We start from the raw sequence: 9,483 nt of genomic DNA on the forward strand, positions 1-9,483 counted from the left end.
GCTGGTCTGAATAATATTTGGCAGATTCCTTTTTCATATGATTAATGATTATTCTCACAAATATCAAAGTTATGTTGTACCATTAGCATATTTAAATTTTAGGTTTGCCCAATATCAATGAGATAATTTTCAATGAATTTACGTGCTCTTGTTAAAAAACAAATATTTCGATTTAATTATTTTGGATAATTAATTTTTTTATAGCTGAATTTCGAAGGAATGCTCCAAATTACGTTATATTGACATAATTTAAGAATTTCATAATATTGTTATTTATATAAAAATCCAAAGCAACCTCTTTCGATCACTGCTTTATATACTCGTAAGCTGGTATTATATAGAAGTAGTGTGTATTATAATATGCTCGAAATATTAAATTCCCTTTAATGGAACAGAAAGTCTTATGTATTCTTAAGAGTTACTCGTACGGTTGTACTTAGTATCCTGTACAACAGAAGTTTTCACTTGTGTTTTCTTGCGTTTGTTTCAAATTACTTTGCAAGAGGTCAAACGAATATTGTACAACTTCCAAAGTCCTGTTTTGACTTTGACCATCAGTGTAACAAATCCTCCCATGAAAATAAATCGAGAGTAACCAAGTGTACACTCATTTATTTAATTCCAATTTCAATTTTTGTAAAACTCATCATATCTCATTACTGGTCATAAGTGTAAAATATTCGCCCCGTCATGTAACATCATGTCTCATCACGTCCATTACATTACTTTACGTCACGTCGCATCACGTCACGTCACGTCACGTCGTGTCACGTCACGCCACGTCACGTCATTTCACGTTACGTAATATCACGTCACGTCATATCACTTCACGTTTCGTAATTACACGTCACGTCACATCACATCACGTCATCTCACATTATGTCCCTTGACTACACGTCACGTCACGTCGGGTCCCGTCATATCACCTTACAAAAATGTTATCCAAGAACTACCATAATTCGGACTGATGTGATAAACTATAGACTGATAAACAGCCGTCCGATATGGCAGTGTTGTATAGAGCTCCAAAAAGTCTTTCATTCAAATTTTAAAAGCTATAAGACATTCATTTGAGGTACTCATATTGAGGTATGCTTTTATAATATTTCCGTTTCCCCTCAGTATATTTATTTATTCATTTTACTGACAATTAAAACGACGATCCTTATGGTTTTTTTATAATATTATTATTTTTATTATTATTATTTTTAAATGCAAATTTTTTATGCAAATTTAATGAAAAAAAAACAAAAACAAAATATTTGCATCTAATTTAATTTCTACACTATGATTTTGCTTTTTATTATGGTTTTTCTGTAGACCATATAGAAAATGAAAAATTACATATTCTAAGAAGACCTACTAACAGAACAAAGCGTTCTTGTAAAAAAAAAATAAATTTCTATATATTTATTCTTATCACATAATAATATTAAAGTACTAACACAAAAATTTTAACTTTATATATGTACGTAAATTGAACATAAAATATAAGTATATATTTTAATGATGAGGGTACAGTTGTAAGTAATATAGGATTGCATATATCCAGGATAAAATTCAGTTTTGTTTATAGAAAATTATCAGAGTAAATTTATCTAGACAAATATTTAACATCTGTTGGAATTATAATCTGAAAGCCACATGTGTGTACACATACGTATAATATGAAATCACATAACGGTAAATATATACTCGTATATGATATACACACATTTTAAATGAAGTTTCCAAATACGAACCTATGATATAGTATATAGTGATTCCTATATGGATAAAATAAGAAGAGCAATTCAAGGTGCTTCATATGTGAATTTCATATAATAATATGTATAAAAAAAATTAAAGTTAATTGTAAATTAGTGATGATAAGATTTTTGTAGTATAGAATAAAATAATATTTAATGAAGTAATGTACATTATAAGTTTGTAAATATTTATAAGTAACAAGTGGGATTTTGAAGTTGTTCACTAGACTGGTCAAGTTTGTATATTATTGTTTAATAAAAGTATTAAATATTTGTTTATTCATAATATGTTTTACATTTCCTGTGAGGAACGAGGAAAGTATTAAATTTTAATTTTCTGAAAATATATATGTATTTGATTACTATACGGGATTCTATTCCACTATATCTTGTGAAACAGTTCCCACAAACCAAATGATATTGGCTCTAATACCTCTCCTTGCCATTATCAGTAATTGAAAAATTGAAGTCAACATAAAAAACCGACAACTCGCTAATGCGAAGATAGGAGATTAGAAGTAAATTAGGAAGTATATTCTCAGCATATAACGATGTCAATCTCAGAAAGTTTTGTGTGGAGTATGTAGGTTTTGGTATGATTGTACGCACTTTGCTAGACAAAACACCATTAATGCGGATTTATGATAAGTGTTAAAAAAATTGTTGTCGATTACATTATTCGACAACCCCTTCAACTGGTTACAATCTCCATTAGAAAACATTATTTCGGCAGATTGTAACAAACCCAGAGTATGTATTGACGTCTGACCCAAAGCAAATTTAGAAAGAAAAAACTATGGAAAGAACTAAGATTTTATTGGAACTATTTTTTATTGGGAACTATATCAGAAAACAGTGGTACTTATAAACAATGTATACATATGATTAGCTTATAATAATAATAATAATAAACCCCATGAGCCATAAAATTAAATTAACAAAATTCATATTACAACATGGAAGAATAACAAAATTAATAATTTTTAGTAGATTTCTTAATTTTTTTTTTTTTCGCAAGCTATTTAAGTTTCACGGAAGATTTCAAAATCGAATATTTCATATATATATATATAGCATGTTATATTAATTTAGCAAACGAGAGTAGTATTGGTTATACTCAATACATCTTGGACACATTGTTGTACAGTATTAAGAGCATCATTAACTGTACTATTAAGTTTCAGAGCATCTTGAATTTCAGCTAATGATTCACCAATACTATCACGAATTCCTTCTAAACATTTAACAGCAGTTTCTTCATCATTTTCTAAACAACCTTCGATTTGTCCTAAAAGTTGATCAACTAATCCAGTGACTTTTTCAACTAATCCTTTAACATTTCCTAATTCTTTTGCAATTAATCCAATTGTACGGCCAGCACATCTTGCAACACTACTAATTAATTGTCTTACAATTCTTATAGCTTGAATTGGTATTTTATTTAAACAATTTTCTAAGAATGCACGTAATTGATCAACAATATCTAGAACAGCATTTTCAATATCTTGTAAAATTTTCTGTATAGCATTTTGACGATCAACTAATTCATCAATCAATTTTAATATATTTTGAACTTCTTCTTGAACTAAAATTAAAATTGTTTGTAAAATTTCTTGAACTGCTCCAGTTGCATTTTGAACAGCTTGTGATAGTGCTTCAACTAGTCCATTAAGAATATTTGGTAAAGTTTGTAATAATATATTCAAAGTGTTATTAACAAGTTCATTAATTGTAAGTGATATACGGCTGACTGCTTTTAAAATTGGATCTAAAATTGATTCTATAACTGGACCTAATGCAGTTGTATCAGCCCGAACGGCAATTTGATTTTCAATTGAATATACGCCATTGCTGGTCTGTAATGCAGATAAAAAATGTTTACTTAAAATTATAGTTTTGTTAATAATATTTATAGTTTCTAAGATAACAAGTTAATACGTGTGAAAGGATTTTATTTATTTCATTTAAGCTTGCACTTTAAATGTTTTTCGTTTTTTCGTGAAAATTATGCAGGTGGTTTTAAAAATATCATGATTCTAACAATGTGCGTCTTCGGAGAACGAAGGCTGCGGCAAGCCAAGGAGCTCCTGGGAGATTATGACCAGAGGCGATTTAAGAAAATTATAGCGATGGGCAAGAATCAGGTGCGAATCCTCACCGACATTTTGACGAGTTACTGCAGACTTAGGGGACACCTCAGTCGGCTGGCCTGGAAAATGAGGATACTTGTAGATTCTGTGGGGAGGATAGGGAGACCTCGGTACATCTTCTGGGGGAGTGTAATGCTCTTGCTTATAGGAGGGGAGAGGTGCTGGGGGGGCTTTGCTCTAACGGCGGCGGAGTTACGGTCTTCCGGTCCTCACAAGTTGCCCCGCACTCAAAGGGGGGCCGCACAATAGATCCTTATAGGTGGTTGTGGTGCACTGTTGCCCCCCCCCCCCCCCCCTTGTACAAATCTGAAAAATCTACAATAATATCCGTCTCTACAGACAGCAATTCCTTTATAATTGTTCACAAAAAACTCTAAATTTTCACAGCTGGACCTCCACTGATTCATAACGGTTTGCTAAGGTCTTATCGTTTGAATAGAACTTGACTTTTTCATTCTTTCACGAATGCTAAATTATTTTTTAAAAACGCTTTCCACTTATTTTTTTTTTTTTTGTTTTAAATGATTAGTTTTTTAACACAAAAGATTATATTTTGGCCCAAAAACTATATTTTTAGAAAATTTCGTATTTTTGAACACTTACTACAATTAAGAACAAAATGGCAGAAAATACGATACATAATTTTGACATAGCGCGATTTAAATTTTTTTTCAAACTGAATTTAAAAAGCTACGATCGATTTAAAGCGATTTTTCTCAAACTAAGCTTCTATTTTATACTAAAATAAGTTTGCAAAAAAAAAACAACAAAATGCAAGTAAACTGATTTTTTTTCCATAATATTTGTTTAGTTTTATCTTCCAGTTTTTCTAACTAAAAAGTTCTTTAAAATTCTATAAAATTTTACAGCTTTAATTCTAATTTGACACTTGATGTAAAATAAATAAAAGTACAGATAACACGTAATTGTTTCTAAACTCTGATAAAAAATTTTCATCATAATTAAACTTGCAATTTTTTTGTTATCTTTTCGAAGTAAATATCAAAAAAAAGTGCATCTTATCTACAGAAAATGCAAAATTGCATCATTTAAATCATAAAAATTTTTAAGTTAGAGCCATAGAATGCGATTCTATAAATTTAAGTAGGTGTTATGTAGGTCAATATCACTTAGAATGCCTATAATAGGATTTGAATAAACGTAGAGACGAGCTTCGAATAAACTTTGAAAAAACGAAATTTATGACAAATTTGGTTCAAGGTTGGTTTACGACTACAAGTATTTAGATCATGAGATTGGAATTGGTAGACACAATCAAACATATGAAATAAGTCGCAGAATAAGTTAGGGCCAAGCTGCATTTGGTAAACTGCACAACATTTTTAGAACTAATATACCGACAATCCTAAAAAAGAAAGCATTTGATCAATGCATATTTCCAATGATAACATATAGTGCTGAAACATTAACCAGAAGCTCTATACAAAATGTGATATTAGTATAGTAAGGACAGTGGAACGTGCAATGCTAAACCTTAGCAGACTGACTGGGTGCCAAATACCGTCGTCAGAAGAAGAGCAAAGCTTACAGACATCATAATCAAAATAAGGAAAATGGAGACGGACAGAACATGTGGCAGACAACAAACGGACTAAACGAGTGACGTCTCAGACAAGATCGAAGAAATAGAGGCAGATCACTTACAAGACGAACTAACGGCTTTAGAAGATTAGCTCTCATCAGTACTGAGTGAGCCATTTTGGTGCTTAATTATGCGGCTAATAATTTCTAATCATTCATAGCATGCAAGGTTAGGTATACATAGTTATTGCTAGATGTTTTGTCGAAACCTTTAAAAGGAAAATACCTTCAAAATATTATAAAAACTCTAAGTGAAAGCATTGTTTTATAGAAATTTCTTATAGATTACAGAAACAACATCTTAGTTTTCTTTCATTATAATTATTATTTAATTTTATTAAGTTTAGAAACTTATCAAAATCAAAATATGAACTTTAAATTGCATTTTATATGAAAAGCGAATTTCTTTTTATCTCACATAAAATATTTATACTGTAGCATTATCTAATAAGATAATAAAATTTATAATTGAATTTAGACAAGGTTATCAAAAAACTTAATTAGTTTATTTACTAAACTTTTCTCAATAAAAATTATTCTACAATTAAAAACTTGATTATTCTCTTGTATATGTGAAAAATAATTTTCACTTTATTCTGATCATTATTCTTCGAAAAAATATATATTTTTACAATTTAAACATAATCTGAACAATTTTTAAACATTTCTTTTGCTCTTTGTACAGATTCTGTAAAGGTAGACTAAATTAGTATAGAAGCATGTCAATTTACGACGCCGTTTTCTCTAAAATTAATATATGAGCGTAATTGAGACCTATAAAACATAAATGAAGTAAATGTGACGGCTATGATTAGTTGTGGAAATCAAAAGGGAAGTTGTTTCTATCTCTATATTGGTTTACATAAATCTGCAATCTACTAATATAAATTAGCATATTAAGAGAAATTAATATAATATTTGTCTTCTAATACTACCGAAGTGTTACGGCGATAATTCCTGTATTTTGAATTTTTCGTATGTGTCTGAAGGTAAGAAGTTCTACATAATTCATGTCAGACAAATATATCTGACGTACGCGATTTGGTAGAAGGCTACGTCACTCACAGACGTCCGACGCAAACGATACATTTGTATTATGTTTCTTGTATTATCTTGTTTGGATGCGTCTGGCATATAAGCGACTGGCATTACATATCGAGAAAAAAAGTTCTAATATAACACCATGTCAGTCAGATATGTGTGACATAAAAAATAGTGTTTTTCCGGGAATTTCGGCAAAAAAAAATTTTTCTGTAATACATTAAGTTTCCTTGATACATTTTTTACTAAATTATTTAATAAAGTTACCATAGCCCATGTGAAAATTTTGCTGATAACATTGTGGCGATTAACGTGTTAATAACGAATTTTAGAACAAAATTGTATGTTAAATGCATAGGCATGTGTTTGTTATATAATAGGGAATTTTTGAACTTTAAAAATAGCTCAAATTATTTGACCATACCCACACTTCATCACCCCAACTAGAATTCTCACAAACCAGGAAATTCAAATTTTAGAAATTATACTTTGTATAACATATTTTAGCGACAAATATTTAACTTTTTTGTATTATTAAACTTATATTTAATAATTTTTATAATTTCAATTATTTAAAATGTCACGTACACATACTTACGTACCTATACAGTATAAATATAAAAATATAAGCAAATTTAATATTTTTTTGTTGAAATAACAAAAAAAAAATTATTTATTTTTATTTTTTTAATATTATTCATAACATTTTCTTATTGTGTGCCGACATACAGATAAACAAACATTAAAGATTCTGTTATGACTTTTGTTGTTTTTGACTTTTGACATATAAATATTTACCATCATATTTTTTCTTTTTGTTCGTTCTTTTATTTATTTTATCAATTTTTGTTTTTTTTTTTTTGTTTTATCGTTTTTAATTTGAGAAATGAATAATAATATACTTAAGCTAATCAAAAAATGTCATACACATACTTAAATATGCGTAGGTATACATATATTGTATATCATGAGTATATACGTATATGTACATGTGTGTATAAAATAAAAAATTGTTGCCCTCATAAATTTTAATTTCCAATTTCCTATTTTATTATAAAATTTTTTTTTGTATTGATAAAAATCTAAATGTACCTACATAATATCCACTCTAAATAATAATAAAATACTCTTATCTACACCTATATACAGGGGTATATATGATGATAAGTGTTCTATATATATATATGACATTTATTTATGAATTATATAATCATGTGCTATAAAATTGCTTTTAAATCAACCGACCATCAAATATTTAATATATTTTGATGTCCTTTTATTTTTATTTTGTTTTTTTTTTGCTTAAATCTTTTATAAAATTACCATTCATCTCTCATTCAAGTTCATAATTTTTTTTGTTGTTTATTTTTTTAACAATAATTTTCAATATCAATATGAATTCAATACAACACACATGGCTATAGACTATAGAGTATAGAGAAAATTCACGTATATAAAAAAAAAAGGGATAATAAAAATAAGATGAAGAAGAGAACTGAAAATAATAATAATATTCAAAAATATTGTCGTCTTCTATTCTCCAACGGACAACAGTAACAATAACAAAATATAGTAGCAAGAGCAACAACAGCAACGAATAACAACAACACACGAATAACAACAACACACGAATAACAACAACACACGAATAGCAAACAACACATGAATAACATAACAGTAAAAAAAAGAGTAAAAAGAAAACTTTATTTATTTTTTTTCGATTCGAATTGTCATTATTCTTCTTGTTGCCCTTTTATTGTTACTGCCATGTTACTATCTTATTCCAAAAATAATAAAAAAACAAAAAAAACACAAAAATATTGATTGTGCCAATCCTTCATGCATTATTAACATTCCAATAATTTTATTGATTAGGGATACTTTCTAATATTTTTTTTTTTTTTTGGTTTTCTTTTCTTGTTTTTTGTTCTCTTCTCTTTCTGTTTTACGTTTTCAATTCCCTTTTCAATTTAACTTCATTCAATATTATAAATTTTAATAAAAAAGAATGTTCATTCACATGCTAGTGTACCTATATGAACTCTTCTTATTTGTTGTGTTGAATGTTAAATTGTATATACAGAGAAAATATTTTGAATTTTATGCAAGAGAGAGAGTAGTAGATATTTATGAGAGAAAAGGCAAATTTGAGAGGAGAGAAGAAATTTGAAGGCATTTTTTTAGTTTAATATGCTGAATCAAATTGTCAAAAACTTATTTCTTTTATTTTCTTTTATGCTCCCTACAATAATGTATACGTTCATATTAATATATTTACGATATAAAAGGGTATTGTATAGGGCGCTGTTCTCAACATAATATTCCGATCATCATTAATAGTATGCATACGTATAGTATATGCATAAACTTATGCTATATTAAAAAATTCATTGAAATTGAAAATAAAATAAAATCAAAAAAATAATGAAAAAGGACATAAAAAAAAAAGGATTTTACTACATAAATACTAACTATTTTCATATAATGTATGTATGTATATAAGAACAGTAATATTGTTATGAATACTGATTTAATACATTCATATGTATATACATATATGTAACAATAATATAAATCATACAGTTATTTCAAGTTCGTTTATTTTTATTGCAAATTGAAAGGATTGGCCCCTTTATAACAAATAAAATGTGTCAAATGTCCTGACCATCTTTATACAAAAACAAAAAAAAAAAATAGAATATCAAAGAAACCAAAATTCAAATAAAACAAAAAATATAAAAGAAAAACAATTTTAAGTTTTTTTTTTGCTATAAATATTTGTCTGAGTCTGAATCGTCTTTGTCTATACTAAACTCAAATTACTCTACGGTATTACACAGAATTTATTTTTTAGTTTAACCGTTGTTATTTAGGGTACCTATATTGGGGAATAACAACAAAAATATATATGAAAGTTGTATATGATTGTATACAGTTATATT

The sequence above is a fragment of the Condylostylus longicornis genome, unplaced genomic scaffold (genome assembly GCF_029603195.1).
Source record: "Condylostylus longicornis isolate FDR11 unplaced genomic scaffold, ASM2960319v2 ptg000155l, whole genome shotgun sequence".
In the NCBI taxonomy this organism is placed as follows: domain Eukaryota; kingdom Metazoa; phylum Arthropoda; class Insecta; order Diptera; family Dolichopodidae; genus Condylostylus; species Condylostylus longicornis.